Here is a 16,054-nt window from a genome sequence, read left to right on the forward strand (position 1 = left end):
TTTTTATTTTTTATTTTTTATTTTTTATTTTTTTATTTTTAATTATTTTATTTTATTTTTAATTTTTAATTTTTTTATTATTTTTATTTATTTATTTTTTGCACACTTTTGAGATCTGGAAAGTATAGTGATAAGATGAATTTGAGTTGCTCTCTGCACTTTGGCAGAAGTCTTACAGACAACTAAAGGCTATTTGTATTTGCATGCTTGACCTGTATAGTTCTATTGAATTTAGCATCATGTGGTAAAGGGGGAAACTGCTCTTCTAATTGAGGGAAATGGATTTTAACAGCCTTATCCTTCTGAACTGAATTCATCTTCAAAGCCTCCTTGTCATCATCTCTCTTGGAGTTTGTCAGAAATATACAGGTTTTCACTTTGTAATCTACCCTGAGTCCACTTGGGGAGAGAAGGCAGAATATAAATACAGTTTTTATTTTTATTATTTATTTTTAGCATGCTGACCAGCTGCACACCACTTCTATAGGCTTCTTTACTTTCCCTGGATATGTAATTTTAAAAGTGTGCTGGTATCCTTGAAATTGGAGGAGTCAGTGCTTGCCTGTGTGATGGGAATTAAGCAGATGGTTAAGTTAGAAGCTGGAGGAGGCAATCTTAGTGTGATGGAAGTGAGTAAATACTTTGTCCTCTTTAAAGACAGAATCCCATGAACTCCAGCCTTTCCCCCACTTTCCCTCATTTTCTCCAGTTCAATGTGATGAAGTCCTTAGGAGCACTGTGGGTCACCAACCATCCAATGCATATTAAGAATTTATGTTCTGGATTCTGGCCTTGACATTTATATTTGAGGTACTGGGGATTTTAATTATCCAAAGTGGTAGAAAGATTGAAACCATTCTTTTCTGATGGATCCACCCGTTCAGGTAATGATATCTATATTAACAACCTGAGCAGTAAATCATTGTATAAGCAGTTTTTCAAAACACCAGCTCTACATTTCGTCAGGTGCCTCCCCTTGATTGAAGAGCTTTGTCATGGTCTGACATGTTGAACTACAGTACTTTGCATAAGGAAGAACTCACTGCAGGCTTTAAACTGGAGAGGATTTCTCTTTCAACAATCTAATCTATACTTTTCCCTCTCACTTTTCCTGCCCCCGTACATTTCCCCCTCCCTTCTCCTCTCCTTCCCTTCCAGCAGCACTAAATCTGAGGAAACCCTTGGCTTGCAACCTTCTGGGTTCTTATACTGCCCCAGGGTCAGCTGACCTCTTTCAAGCCATCTGGCCTCAATCAACCTCAGCTGGGAGGTATAAACACTCTGGAATGAGGGAAAGCTCAGCCTGTTAACACCTTGAGGACCAGTTTCCCTATTACAGACCGGTGAATGTTTGGAAGAAAGATAATTCCTTTGGGGCATTAAACATTTTTAAAATAATGGAGCCGCAGCAGAAAATGTGGGGGAACTATAACTCCATAAGGGCTCCCCGCTGAGATTTTAGCATCATATCCTGATGCATGGGGCTACTGGCCACTAGGTAGAGTGTTAATAAATGTACCAGAGGGTGGATCTGATCATGTAACTGCTTTCTTCTGTATGTTCTTAATAAACCTTCAGGATAAAGAGAAATGTCCAAGCTATATTTCAGTTACTGGGTTTCAACTTTTAAAAAAATGATGCAGTTTTCTGCTTAGATTGTCTCTGTGAAGTTTTGCTTTGAATTTTTAAAAAATGTTTTGATCTGGTTTGTTTCTTCAGCCAGCCTATGAAGTTTTCACCTGGATATTATTATCGTTATTAATTTATTTTATTTCTGAAAAAAGAGATTGTGGAATTCCCTGCCACGGGAAGCTAGCTTGGCTTACCCACTGCTGTACGTCTGCCACAAGGCAAATACCTGCCTGTTTTCTAGACCTTTGTGTGGTAACTGCTTGGCACAGAAAATCTTTTTATCTAGGATGTGTTGAATGTGGTCATTTAACATTATTTTTATGTTTTGGCTGTTTTTTAAATTTTAAATAAATGTTTTACATGTATTTTAATTTCAACTATTTCTGTACTCTTAATTCAGATTGTTAGCTACATTGACTTTCTCTTCCATATTGAGAGAAAGTCAGAATATAAATTAAATAAATAAGATAATAAAAGACTTGGAAAAAGATTGTGGAATTACTTTTAAATGCCCTGCTCAGTGTAGGTTCTGTCAGATGGCCATCCAGCCTCTTCTGAAAGGCTTCCAACAAAAGAGAACTTTGTGTTATTTCAAGCAATTTCCAACTTATGGCGATGCTAGGGTGAAGCTTTTATTTATTTATTTATTTATTTATTTATTTATTTATTTATTTATATTTAGTATCAAAAACATTGTATAAGTAAGTATGAAACTGATAAAAATAGAAGGAGCACAAGCGGCTAAATATTTTTTGACCAAAAATGGGCAACAGCAACTGCATTGTCTGCAGCTTTAAACAATTCTTCCTCTGTACATGGGGCAGGGCATTGTTGGCAAGCATGCAGATGTGGAGTTGTTTGTTCTGCTCCACAGTCACACAAGGTGGAGGATTCTTTCAGGTAGTGAAACTATTAGAGGGTTTCCTAGACAAAAGATAATTTCAAATGGGTTTGCCATTTCAAGATGATGGGAGGGAAAATATAGTTCTTTCTCAGAGTCTATTATCTGGTCCTTTTCCAGCTGCACACCTATGCAAAGATTTCTGACAGCAGATCACTTTGATCTAGTGAAACTTATAAACTTTGCTGTTATATTATATGTAGAATCATAAAATCATAGAGCTGAAAGAGACCACAAAGGCCATCCAGTCCAATTCCCTGTCATGCAAGGAAATACAAGAAAAGTACTACTGAAGGATGGTCATCCAGACTCTTCTTAGATACCTCCAGAGAGGGAGACTCTACCACCCTCTGAAGCAGCACATTACACTGCAATAGCTTTCATACTTATTCTAAGTGTTAAAGGAATAATTTACAAATATTCCTGTTGACCCATTTAATATGATCATATCTTTTAAATTCTGTGGCTGACTGAAGATGCTTTTTTCTTTAACATTTTTACCTGACAGTTTTCATTACATAATCAGAATGGCCCACATTCATGCTGGCCATTCCTAATCGGTTTGGTCACTTCCAGATTTTAGAAGTTTATGGCAACTGTAAATCTATTAAGCCACAAATTTGCACATAATAAAATGAAACAGCAAGCTGTTAAATGAAAGCACAGTCCTACGGTACAGAACATTTTCCAGGGAAAGTCACCAAAGCTGCTGCCTTTGCTACTGATGCCGTCCTTTGAGAAATTCAATCAGGCTGATTGAGGAAACCTGGGGTGAGTTGCCTGTTCCTTCCTCCAGTTCATAATTGCCCTGTAGAGCATTTAATCATCCATAGATGAAACAAAGCCCGTGCTGTGGAGCACCGGAAGCAGAGGCATGCGCTTATCAAATGTTTCCTACCCACAAAGCATAACTGGGGACCCATCTCTGTGTTTTGAGCCGTCATGCTGTCCAGCTGGGGAGCTGAAAGCAGACTACCTCTTCCTGTTGTCTCTACGGTGGCCTTCCTCAATGCCTTTATTTTATTGCACTCAAATATATAATACAGCCAATTTTTCAGAAGTAATTTTCAGGGTTGAGAGTAAAATGCTTTTTTTAAAAAAAGACAGAGATAGAGAATTATGGGTGTGGTGAATCCCCCCCTGCACCCATACCCAACCCAACCCAACCCATGGAGTCAAGGCTTCTTTCTACCAGGATAAGAAAAATATAAGCTATGCGCTGTATTAAAGAGAAATGCCTATTTATTTTACACAAATACTTCATTTTAAAAAAAATCCTTGCATTTTACTAAAGGAAGTGTGCTTTTTTTTCTCCCTCTTTCCCCCAACAATCTTGGAAGCTAGATTAGACTGATAATTCCAATCTCAACAAAAGTTCTCCAGTAAGATGGTTTTGGGAGTGGGAATCTCAATGCAACCTCCCTCTCCTCATTCAAGTCCTGCAGTTGCTATAAACTACAGTGTACATAGGATTTCTTATTTTGTTTTTGGACATGTGCTCCACATTCTGTCTTTGAAGTGATCCAACCTGCCAGATCAAGTGGGATTTCATTAACTGAGTATGGAACGGGACAAGAAGGAAAAGGCAACTGAGCAAGTAGAGCTAGGACACATCCATATTGACCATAATGCAGTTTGAAGGTAGTTTGAGAGTACAGTTTTTAGATGATACATACAGTAAACATGCGCTGCAACGCACTTTAAAAGGCTTTAAACGAAGATAACCAAAGTCAGGGAATACTGTGAAAAACAGCCCTTAATGTGCATCAATGTACTTTAGTATAAACCACTTCACATGGTGAAAGTGATTAAGAGACAGGACATACTGGCAATCTGCACATGCATGTTACAGAGTGTGGAGTTGAGAAAAAAACACATTCTGTGGATTCTGGAACCAGTGTGAAGCCAATGTGTATGAGTACTATCCAGACTACAAAGCAGTTCCAGAACTTCCCATCTAATCATCTGCACACCAAAACCATTTCCTTCTCTGTTTCACACCAAACTTGGCGGTCCATGTAGATGTGACCCAAGTTAGAAAACCAGGAGCCCCCATCTATCGCATTAATTGCTTTGGAAAATCTGCCTTTAGCTGAGATTTGAAATCCATTTCCTTGTGACTATAAGATATTTGACTCTCAGACTTACACTGCATGAAATCATGCAACACATGGCATGTTATGCTCAGTTATATTTTCATTGTATTTTGGACACTATTGTTTTATCTCTCAAAAGAATTCATCCACAAGAATGCTCACCATTGTTTAGACATTTGATTTCCCTCTTCCCCCCTCCTCTCCCCAACCTTTCTCTAAAAAGCCATTTGTCAAGAAATTTTGAAAGGATTTTAATTCACAAAAACACTTACTGCTGAGTAATGTGTGCCAATTAAGTTCAATTCACTGAATCAACAGTTTCCTGTTACCTGTTCCTTCAGGTAGAACAGCGGCTGATACCCCTGCCCTTTCCCAGGCTTCTGTGCAGGGACCTTTCCTGCCTGAAAACAGTGGAGACACCTGTTTGGGGAGCATGGAAGGCTAGCACCTGAAATCTTAGGAATGGGTCTGCTATTGAAAACAGGGTGCCCGATAAGGCAGCCAGTGATAGGCGGTGGAAATTTGATAATGGAAGGAGATGCCTAATAGATTAATCTGATGCGATTTGCCAAAACACAGGGTTTTCTGGAAGATTATCCACACTCGCAATAGGAAGCCCTTTGTCTGGGGAAAGTCCCCACTTATCATTGTATTCTTTATCTCAATAAGAAACATAATGGTTTACTTGTTTACATGGCATGGCAGCTATATTCAGTGCTGGGCTTAAGAACTGTGAATTCCCTTTCATTTGAAATGTGTCCAGCTTTGCAGGTTATTAAGCAGAGGGGAGACAAGCCGTTGGACACACACAAATTTAAATTGGCCTTGCTTAGATTGGCAAAAATGAATGTTATTTCATCCACTGGGAAAATGTTTGACTTCCTGCTCAAATACTTTTTGGATGGGAATCACAAGCGCATTTGCAGTCATCATATAGGCATCTGTATATACGTGTATATTTTCTAAAAAAAAAAAGGCTAAGTGGTATGTCTACAGAACTTTATTTGTTACTATATACCAGTTTTTTCCTGCTTCACTAATATTCATTATTTTATTAGCTTGTCTTTACCTCTTCAGCTTCCCTTTGCTAACTATAAAATATGACTGGCGGCTTTGCATTATTTATATTGCACAAGGGGTTGGAGTAATTCCCTGACGTGCCTTGGTAGAGAACAACTTCTGGTTTCTGGAATTGATTTTTAAATACCTTACACATCCGGGACTGCAGAACTACCAGAGCGCCATGTTCTCCGCAGTTAGAAAATAAACAAAATTACCATGTTGGAAAACAGATTTATCAGGACCCTTTTTAAAACCAATCTCCTGTGGGAAGGGGGGCTTTTCTTTCTTTATATTGTGCCGTGTTTAGGGACATTCTTCCAATGAGAAGCAATGGGAACAGTACTCACAGCTTTATGAATCTCAAGCCCAAGGTGTGCTCACTTTTGTGAATTGTTTGCCTTTTCTCAGAACTCAGCTGGCTGGGGGATTCTGGGAGTTGTGATCCAAAAAGGACCTTTTCTGGGCTTTACTTCCGAGGGAGGCATTCTTGAAAGTTGCTGCTGCAGCAAGAACAATCCATGTCTTGCTGTGCAAACAAAATAAAGGGTCACTTGCATGAAGGACAAATAAGAGCAAACTCCTGTCACTTGGGCTGTTGACTGAATTCTCAAAGTTGCACTGCCTGCCTCCATGGCTGAAGTCATCACATTGTCAGAGCAGAGGAAGGAATAGAGATTATAAAGGGGGGGGGGGGTGACTCTGGGATGGAAATCTGATAAACACATCAGAAAGAATGGATCTCAAAAGAATTGTCTGTCTAGACCAGAGGATGGCTGCACAGAAAAGAAGTCTGTGGTTTAGGCTGTTGAAAATGGATACAATGTAATGAAAAATGACCACCAGGTAGGACTTGGCACCATCAGAAGGATTTGAGTCTCCTTACAGAGCGCAGTTGAAAGGTTTACAGATTTGTTGGAAATCCACTTTCTTCTTTTCATCTCACACATTTATAGTTTACCTTATATGCTTTACGGTGTGTTCAAAAACTCTGTCCCCCTCCCCTTGGGTTCCTTTTCTCCTCCATCCCTCTCTCATAAAGCAGCAGCTTGACTCTTGATTCTGAAGAAAGGTTCTCATGCAGACCTCTTTGTTCCAGCAAAGATTTCAGCATATGACTTTTTACACCCATTGTAATGGATGGAAAAAGGAAAGACCTTGCCAGAAATATGCCCTTGCCTGTGCCAAGATGCTTTGCCATCCAAAGCAGGCCTGACAGACAAAGCACCCCCACAATCCATGCCGTTTCAAAGGATTTTGGGATGAAAAGCAGACTTATAAATATGATTTGTTTAATGACTTTGAAACTTTTTTATCACTGGATTTTAGACATATTTTATTTTCATCTACTTTGTGACCACAACACAGAAAGGTGAGTTATAAATTAGTAAAATAGATTTGCTTCCATAGCTTTTGGGCTATATACTTCTTTTAAATTAATTAGTTTACAAATAATTAAACAGATCATGTCATTTTTTTTGATAAAATGAAATAAAGTTAAAGCACATGGCTGAATTAAAATGAAGATATATTTAAAATGCACTTATTTACTTCATGGCTATGCATTTTTGGTTTTATTCTATTTGTGCTCCAGATTCCCTTCATAATTGGGCCTTGGAGTGCCTTAAAAATATGAAAATAGATACAGATAAAAGCAAATATAGATAAAAGCATCCAGAAATATAATTTAACCATATATAGAATTAAGAACAATTTAAAACATTTCCATTAATGCAACAGGAAATAAATATTGGAGAGCACACTATTAAACAAAAAAAAACACAACTTTTAAATTTTATTTCTTTATTTTATAAAATTTGTAATAACCTCAATCTTTTGCCCAGATGTCAACAACATTTTTTTCCAATTGCCATTGGGTTGCATCCCACTTTATTTACCCCGTGAGTGCTGCCAAACCTTCCCCTTCCTGGCTTCTCCTGTAGCTACCTATATTACCCAAATTAATCTGCAGACTCTGGGTATACTTTAAGGCAGGAGTGTTCCTGGATTGTATTGTTTTCCTTTGGGGCAATTTAATGGTTAGCCTTATATGTTGGAAACCGCTCTGAGTCCCCTTGGCAAATAAATAAATAAATAAATAAATAAATAAATATTATTATTATTAAAGCCAAGAGTCAGTTCATGGTCCTTCAGCCTGTTGAGGGGCCAGACTATAGTTTGAAGAAAAAAACCCAAACATAAACATATTCCTATGCACACTGCATAAGTCTTATTTGTATGGGGGGAAAACAAACATAAAAAACAATACAATATATAAAACAAAGAACAATTTTCACGAACCTAAACATACCAGTCTTTCAATGGGAAGTGTGGGCTTGCTTTTGGCTGATGAGAGAGTAAAGTTAATTGGTATTGTTGTTGTGTGCCTTCAAGTCATTTAAGACAATGATATATCCTGCCTCAGAATCTGGTGGAGTCTCTTTCTCTGGAGGTTTTCCAGCAGTGACAGCATGGTCATCTGTCAGGAGGGCTTTGATTGTAGTAAGGGGCTTATAGTTGCTGCCTGGCCCTCCCCCTTTTTTCCCAAGGGAGAAACCACAGCGAAAGGTAGCTTGTTTTGAAAATGCAGGGTGGCAGTGCAGGATGAAGGCGGGGCAAAGAAGAAAAGGAGGAAAACCAGGCAGGCGCTTGGTCTCCAGGGCCCACCCTTCTCAGCCATGAAGCAGCAGCAGCTATGCAAGCAGTGAGTGCCTGGGGCAAGTAGGGCAATTGGGGAGCCTTCCTTTGCAGAGAAATAAAGAAAAAGAAGAGAGAGAAAAACAAGGATCCACTGGGATGGGATGGCTGAGGCTGGAGCCATCTGAGGAGAAGGTGACACCTCATTACGATGATGGGTCACAAGATGCCACCATCTCTATTTTTCTGCTCCAGAGAAGCCTGCCTTTTTCAGGGCCCTGATCATCAAGAAAGAACAAATGAACGAATTAAGAGAGGAAGGTTGTCAGGAAAGAGAGGAAGGGAGGGAGGGAGGAAGAGGATCAGTGGAAATTTGAACTGGGCCACAATTGGCCCCTGGGCCAGACTTTGGACATGCCTGCTTTAAGAAATGTCACAGCTGTTGCAGTAGAGGTCTTCTGCTCAATTTGAGAGCTTTTTCTGTCACATTCGAACTACCCACCACTGACCTCACACTGTTCAGGACAGTTTATGAGATTTTCTCAGGCAGAAATTGAGATGAGAGTTAGGAATCAGTGGGGATTGGGTTGTAGAAAAGATGGAGGGATTGAAGAAGTTGTTTGCACAAATGCACAGAAGAAACTATTACTGGGGTAAATACTAGACAATTACTGCATTTTCTAGTCATTGGTTTGAGAGTTTAAGTCCCAAGGGATTTTGAAGTTAAATTCTAAGTAGCTTCTGAATATGTTGGCATTTTTCATTAATAAAGCAACAATTTTGAACATCATCTGTGGGTTTCACTAGGTGCCTCCCTAGTTTTTGTTTTCTTGGTTGCATAAATGACCTCCTGGTTGCAACCTTTAGATCCCACCAATAGCTTATACACTTTCTCCAAAATATTTGGGAATACTTGGGATATTGTAAGCTCAGATATGTGTTACAGGTATGCCCTAGTTCAACTGACATTCCACGTCTGTTTTCGTGGTTGTGTATGCACATAAGAGTTCTCAAGTCATATTTTTCTACTTGGGAGGTGATTTCATGATCTGATTTGTGAGTTCTGGTCTAACAAACCTTATGGCATAGTATATGCAGTAGTCTTAAGGGGCTATCTTTTATTCATTTCTAACTATTGCATTACTATTTTAACTATCAAAACTTTCAGTAAATCTTAGAAGTTGTAATTTGGTGATGTGCTAAGATTCCTAATGCATTTTCTCAAACTCAAACACACAGTTGCCACGATTTCCCAGAAAGAGAAAATGGCTATTAAAGTAAATCAAGGTTGTTATCATAAAAATGCACATTTTACCCAAAAAGGAATTCCCAAGTATTGACTCAGTCCCTGAGTTACAAACATCTGATTTACAAATAAACTATAGTTATAAACAAGGGCAGCGGACAGGGGGTGGGGGTGGGGGAGAGACAACATGAAGTGAGAGAAATCTACACCTTGGAAGGGAAATTCACTCTTGAAAGTGTTATCATGGAGAAAAAGTGTCTCCAGTGTTTCCACTGAAGCTTTCTTACCAATTCTTGTTTCCACAACAAGCCACATTTTTCTCACGTGACAGAAAGTGAGATGAAATCTTCTGAACAGGGGCCCAGACAGCAAAACAAGCACAGCAGGGGTGTTACCCCTTACCTATGCTATCAAAAGCTAATATATGGTTGGAGGTACACTTAAAAATGTATATATTCTGATTTACACACAAATTCAATTTAAGAACAAACCTACAGAACCTATCTTGTTCATAACTAGGGGACTGCCTGCACATATAAACACTGAGGATTACCAGGTTTTTTATTGTTGATTAACTGAGATATAAATAACAATGTGCAGAAAAACAGTGGGATTCCAACTGATTTTAATGTTTGAGCGATGATTCCCATTGCTAAGGGACCCAAAATAACATAACCTACATATGAAAGGGGATTATCAGTGTGTTATAGAGAACTCCAAGATTTCCAGAATTACAGAAGAACCAGTGTGGTGCAGTTTGAATTTTGGACAGAAATTTGGGAGATCACTAGATGACCTTCGGGCAAACACGCTCCATTTCAAGTTGGCCTTCTATGAGGATACGGTGGAGGAGAGAGGAGAGTCATGTATGTCACTTTGAGTTCTCTAGAGGAAAAACAGAACACACATGTTCTGATGATGACTAATAAATGGCTAAAAATGATAAAACAAAAATAAATCTGTAGAGGAAAATCTTAATGGGAGAAGGACATGCAAAACAGCTAGTATGGTGCAGCAGTGAAGAAGGGAGACAAAATACAAGAATTGAGAATCTCAACATCATCCTGCCTACTGCAACATTTTGTTACTGGGCCTATGTATAGATTTTTTGACATTTTAACATTAAAAGTAGCATTTCCCTCAATATTTTTCATTGGATTTTTGGTCATTCAGAAATGCTGGTATCCTTTGGACTGTACTTCTTTTCAGTGAGAAAGAAATTTGAACATAATTTCCCACAGAATCTTACACTCCCGTTCCTTGACTATATGAGCTCTTGTTTCTAATCAGTTATGGGGATTTGTGCAAAGATGCACCTTCCTTTACTGTTACGACCTAATAGGCAGGATAATAAAGCACCTGTATTAAGTCATTGCATGCACTTTTAGAGAAATATATATATGATTTTTTCCCTGTGTAATAAGAGATATGGGGATAAAATCTTCAAGTTATTAAATATATACACTTAAATCAAGAATCTATGTGAGCAGAAGTTCATATAATAAATGGGATTTCCTGCTTCTTCTTCCTTGCTGCAATCTCCAGAGCTCCCAAAAAAGCCTATCTGAGAGGAGGAGGGAGAGCCAGATTGCATGAGGCTTTTTTTCCCTTGGAGGGGTGGATGTTATTATATATACTCTGGATCTAAGTCATATCATTTCCTTTACCATATTCATTTTTTAAAGGAATGCTTTCTTATTTTCTTATAGCCAGGTTGGAATAAGTTTTACCTGATCCAAAGTTGCAATTGGCACCTCCAAAGATAAGGTTCATGATACAAAACCTCAGAAGCACTACATCTTCTACACTTTTTTGACAGTAAAATACTAAAATATAGAGTTAATATTTTGCCATCACTCTTTTTCATGACACTCAAAACAACTGCCTGAAGAGGCCACCTCCCTTAGAATTTGGATGTTGAGGGCCATCACCACCAGGCAACTGAAAAGTCATGTAAAGTTTACCATACATGCCCACTAAAATTTTGTTTTTATGTATTACATCTTTCCTCCTTATTTTTCATTTCTATCCCATCCATAAGGAGGTTTGTGGATCCAGATAGATTTCTGATGCTTGTTGGGAAGTTTCTTGCTGCCTTGACATACAATCCTGTGGAAGTTCTAGGGGAAATAAAGGTGTATTTTTTTTCTCTGCCTTTGTTAGGCCTGCAAGGAGCTGACCAGCAGATCTGTTTCAAGTGGCCAGAGATCTTTTATACATGAGAAGAAAATCTGCATCATTCAATAGCCCGTTGTGAACAACTTTTCCTACACTTTGTAGATAAAATTCTTGGCACCACTATGATTTGGGCACTCTAATTGGTGCAGATCTAGTGGATATAACTTTTTCTCCTGCTTGGCCACTGATAAGACCCTTGCTCTTCCTGACTTATTAAAAAAAATATAGAAGGGACTGGCTTAGTTTCTGCTTGCCTGAAGGTGGCTGTTATGAAAACATTACTAAAAAAGCCATCCTTGGAGCCCAAAATTCTTAATTTCTGGATGAAATGAATTATCTAGATCAATTTCACTCTGGCTTCAGACCTCATTTAGAATACAGAGGTGGCTTTGGTCTCCTCGGTGGATAACTTATGCCAGGAGCTAGGCAGGGAAAGTGTATCTCCATTAGTTCTGCTAGATCTCTTGGTGGCTTTTGATACCATCAACCATGGTATCCTTCTGGATCACCTTTCTGGGATAGGGATTGAGGGCTGTGTTTTATAGTGGTTCTGTAGCTTTCTGGAGAGGTCAATGTAGACAGTAGTTCTGGGGAACCCCTTTTCAGTTTTGTGGCTATTGGCTTGTGCGTCCCTTGAGGTTTCTCTCTGACTGTTTTTAATATATACAGCAAACTTTTAAGAATGGGCTACCTAGAAGCAAAAAAAAGTATGCATATGGAAAGTATGCGTATGGGGAGGCAGAAAACAGGAATGAGATTTCTGAGGTGTTGCTTCTAAGATCCTAAGAAGGGGAAAATGTTGAAAACAAGAGAAGGTTAGGACATCTTAAGATTTCTTAAGATTTCTATGGCTATAAAACAAGAAGAAAAAAGAGTGTTATTTGAGCCGTTGCTAGGTTTGTTCCTAAGCTAATAAGAAAAGGCGGGAGACAGGGCAAACAAGACTTCCCACATATCTTTCTAAAGATATTAGATATTGGCTTATTCTCCACTTGGTATTCTGCATCTAGTAGTCAATAATATAGTTAATTTGACTGAACAGAAATAATAATTATCATCAACAATCATATTAATTAATTTCAAATCTACTTAAAATTATTTCATCTACATATAAGTCTAATAACTGTCATGTGCAAAAGAGATCATTTTAGGCCATATAAGTTTTAACTTCAAACTCCCCCCCCCCCCCTTTAAACAACATAAGGAAAAAGGATTGATTACCTCAAGTAGTTGGCCATCCTGATAAATAAACCCAGCTTTCTGATAGTTACCCATCCATGGTCTATGTGAAGTCAAGTAGCTATCAGAGTTTGGAAATGCCATATTCTTAAACTATGTGGCCACTGGCCATGTTATTGGAGAATTCTGAAATTCTAGTCCAAAAGGAATATTTTTCCCAGCCATAATTTAATATAAAAATCCAGTGTCAAGAGAAACCTGTCATATTTTCCCTCAGTTGAATGATGGTTCTCTTTTAGATGGTGATTCTGATTCTGATAATAAAGATTATTATAATGGTTAATAATAACATATTTAATATCTTAAAGCCACCTAATTTCCCTTTCACTTATTAGTATGATAGGTAAATTAGAAGATATCCAAGAAGACAAGGCTTTAGATACCAAGAACCACAGAGAATTATGTTTTTGTTGTCAGGATTTCTGGAGCCCTTAACAATTCATTCATGATTACTGTAGCACTCAATTATAAAAGGAAAAATTGGGGCTACAGTGCATTTCTCTTGCAGCATTCCTGAACATTTTCTCATAATTTGTGTTAACCATGGGAAATCACACAAAGTATAAGGATGTTGGTTCTGTATACATTAATATACTATGATGATGACATCAACAACTCAGACCTCTGAAAAAATATTTATGGACTAAAATGCCCAGAATCCAAGCAACTTGGCAGTATAAATTGTTTCATAGGAAATGTTCATATGGAGTGTAACACCAAAAGTAGCAGCACAAAAAATTAAGAAGTTATTTTTGAACAAACTTAATTAGACTGAAATTCAATGTTCAGATTTATCAGGGCAGAAAGACATTGCATCTGTAATGACAGACTTCCAATAGTGACAGAATCAAAAAGGGAATAGATTTGAAAGATACCCAAGATCCAAAGATCTTTGGGGGGTCCTATAGATGTTTGTATCCCATGTATTCCTCCATCAAAACCCTGATATGGTACAGCAACTTTGTTCTGGAGCTGCTGTATATAATTTCCTCTTGGGGCAAAGAGAAGAAAACTTTAAATAGGAAACAAAAGCCTGAGATTTGAAAAGAAGATAAATGCTGCTTATCTCACTCTTTTACATTATCAGCATCTTCTCTTCTGCCTTTGGATTAAATATTTCTTCAACTTTGGATAAAAAACTTTAGAGAATACTATTCATTTTTAAATTTTCTTTCCACAACATCCTTAGGATGGCCTCTTTTTTGATTCAGTGGGGGCTCCAGCTCTATATTCATTAATGACTCTTCAGAAGAGTAAAAACACAGAAATGTATTTTTCCTTCTACAATACATTCAAACAGAAGATTCTTAATTATTTTAAGTTTTTACATTTATTGATCGGTTTTTACCTACATATCGTCTTTATCAGAAGAGAGCAGCCTTTATATAAAAAAGTTCCAGTTTTTCCTTGACTTTGATACAAACAGTGAAAGACAAAACAAGTATTGTTCTCAGGTGAATTTTTAAAAAACTTCCGAAGAGAGCAAAATCTGGGTTTTGGCAACCAAAAATAGCAATGCTTTAGTTCAAATGCAATTATTGTTTCTGGTTACGACCCAAAGAATTAAATACTTCATGAAAGAAAGAAAGAAAGAAAGAAAGAAAGAAAGAAAGAAAGAAAGAAACTTACTCCTTAGTTCTGCATGCCATAACGTCAGCTGAAGATCAGACTTTTTAATAACCTTAAAGCATGCCCTCTTACAATTATTTTATCTTCTCCTTTATACCACAAGAGGGCACATTCCACAACACCTTGCTTTCCCCTGTGTCATGTCTTGCTATATTTAAATGCTTCAATTACAATATGAGTGTTTTTATAGAATGTTTCTTTTCCCTTTGAATCCTCTTCTAAGACAATATAAGTTCTGGTATAAAACACTTTCTTCATCCTAAATGGAAACAAAGCCATAATTTGGGTCCTGCTACTTTATTTGTGATCTTTTCTGTCCAGTTCTAGTTGGAAGCATCTTGATTTTGCAAACCCTATTTGGAAAGTCCAGAGAAGACAAAGGTTTTGCTAAAAATATATCTTTAACTTTGGCATTTCACAAAAATTTGTGAACAAAAGTACTGGTAAGAAAAACACTTAAGGCACAAGAAATGAAAGTCTAGTATGTTTACCTTAGAGTAGAAGGAATAAGGAGGGAAGAAAGAATAAAAGAAGAGTTTGTTGCCTTAAGATTTACATTGCAATTTCTGGCACCACAAATCTGAATTCCAATTCAGAAATGTGCAGTAATTTAATAATAATAATAATAATAATAATAATAATAACAACAACAACAACAACAACAACAATAATAAGAACTTTATTTTTATACCCCAGCACCATCTCCCCACGGAGACTCGGGGCGTCTTAAAAGCCCAAAAATCACAGATATAAACAACAACATTAAAATCAGTCAAATAAAGACATAACACAATCATAACAACAACATCAAAAAAACAACAACAATATCATGGCTCAAAATAGAATCTTTCTTTCTTTGGATTCTGATCCTCAGATAATTAAGGATCATCATCGGGGGTACTTTGAAGGCAATTTTCCTGGTTATTGGCAGGGGATTGGACTGGAAGACCCATGAGGTCTCTTCCAACTCTATGATTCTATGAAAGGGAATTCTATTAAATACTTTTGTCTTATAGTTGCATCATGGGACTTGTTACTATAGAACAGAGCTTTCCAAACATTTCGTGTTGGTGACACACTTTTTAGACATGCACCATATTGTGACACAATATTTCAGTTTTTCTAGCCAATTGGAGGTTAAACCAACAAACCCTGAAAAGAGATGCAGACACATACCTTAATTCTCATAATGACATATTTCATGAAAACCTTTCACATACCATGCGGAGATGTGAGAGAAACCTCCCACAGGATGGTAAAATATCCGGGCGTCCCCTGGGCAACGTTCTTGCAGATAGCCAATTCTCTCACACCAGAAGTGACATGCAGTTTCTCAAGTTGCTCCTGACATGAAAAAAAAGTGTCATGTAAATATTGTCATTAATTCTTGTATTCTTAAAATCCAATTTATTTCATAGATGATTAATAATAATAATA

Source organism: Anolis sagrei, chromosome 4, assembly GCF_037176765.1.
Source record: "Anolis sagrei isolate rAnoSag1 chromosome 4, rAnoSag1.mat, whole genome shotgun sequence".
Taxonomy (NCBI): Eukaryota; Metazoa; Chordata; class Lepidosauria; order Squamata; family Dactyloidae; genus Anolis; species Anolis sagrei.